The sequence below is a fragment of the Aplysia californica genome, unplaced genomic scaffold (assembly GCF_000002075.1).
Source record: "Aplysia californica isolate F4 #8 unplaced genomic scaffold, AplCal3.0 scaffold00004, whole genome shotgun sequence".
In the NCBI taxonomy this organism is placed as follows: Eukaryota; Metazoa; Mollusca; class Gastropoda; order Aplysiida; family Aplysiidae; genus Aplysia; species Aplysia californica.
In genome coordinates this window covers 389,160-390,396 of record NW_004797274.1, presented here as the reverse complement: position 1 = coordinate 390,396, position 1,237 = coordinate 389,160, and the positions used below count along the sequence as shown (strand labels likewise).

The window sequence follows — 1,237 nt, the reverse complement described above, 5'->3', positions numbered from 1 at the left end:
ATAAATGCGCGTCGTTCTATTTACCGCTCGCGTTCTTCAATAGCTGTTTTTTTTCCATTAAATACCTACAGTTCAACCTGCTTCTACGACCACCTGTACACGGCACTAAACTGTATGACCGACCACTTATCACCCCCCCTCTTACTTTCTTTTCAATTCTACGTTATGATAATATTGTACAAGAGGACCACCTGTATAAGGTTACCGCATTACTCAAGTCCACTCGAGGCCTCGCGAAAAACAAGATTAAGAAAAAAGGTCAAAACAAGAAAAAACAAATATTATAATAAATAACAGCACGCTCCCGTTATATGTATATATAATACATTTAGTTTTGAAAATATAACTCTATGAAATAACAACACGATGGTTTTATACAAGTTAATAGTATATAGTATAAAACGAGTTAGAGTTCAATAATAACTTTATGAAATGACAACTCTTTTTCGAAACAAGAGTTAGGGCCTACATGGAAATGATGACTTTATAATGACATAGCAACACGGAACCGCAATAAAGTAAAACGTAAAGAGTCAAAGTAATATGATAACTTTATAAAATAACAACACGCTTCCGAGAAACAAACCATAACAACATTAAATGATAACTTTATAAAATAACTTAACACTTCGGTAAAACGGGTCAAAATAAAATGATTACTTTATAAAATAACATCACGCTTCCGGAAAACAAATCATAATAAAATGAAATGATAACTTAATAAAATAACATCACACTTCGGTAAAACGGGTCAAAACAAAATTATATCTTTAATAAAACAAAACAACACGCTTCCGTGAGACAAGTAAGTTATGGTTCCTGCCAGCGAACCAAAAGAGAAATTATAGAAAGAAGTTAAACCACTATGACTAAAATAATTTAATTATCACTGCCGCGCACTCATAGTTATTAAACTTATTTCACTTTCTCCATAGTCTGCTACCGTCTCTACCTGAAATCAAACGAGCCGCCAATGCCAGTCAGCTGAGAAGGCTTCGCACAGAGAAGAGCTGCCACGTATTCTGAACTGCCAGCCGCCTCTCTCTCGGATTTATACACACACGAACCCACACACACACACACACGCACACATACAGACACGGGAAGCGGGGTCGAGCTAACCTTCTCACATCACGATTTCGATTTCACGCCCCGTGCGGGTATCGATACATAACTTGCAACTCTTGAGAAGCGGGACTACGAATGAGGTCGCGGAAACAATGACTTGGCGAATTCT

General features: G+C 37.0%; 1 protein-coding gene and 1 long non-coding RNA gene across 2 annotated transcripts in view; both read right to left on the bottom strand.

The window, feature by feature from the left end:
• Nucleotides 1-1,056, bottom strand: part of LOC101863149 — a 4,794-nt gene extending 3,738 nt beyond the window's left edge. The window contains exon 1 of the long non-coding RNA XR_001184666.2: nucleotides 953-1,056. This is a non-coding gene — a long non-coding RNA (uncharacterized LOC101863149). The remainder of the gene's footprint in view (nucleotides 1-952) is intronic.
• LOC101861010 (bifunctional 3'-phosphoadenosine 5'-phosphosulfate synthase) overlaps nucleotides 1-1,237 on the bottom strand; it is a gene marked incomplete in the record, with an annotated part of 92,902 nt that overhangs the window by 33,999 nt on the left and 57,666 nt on the right.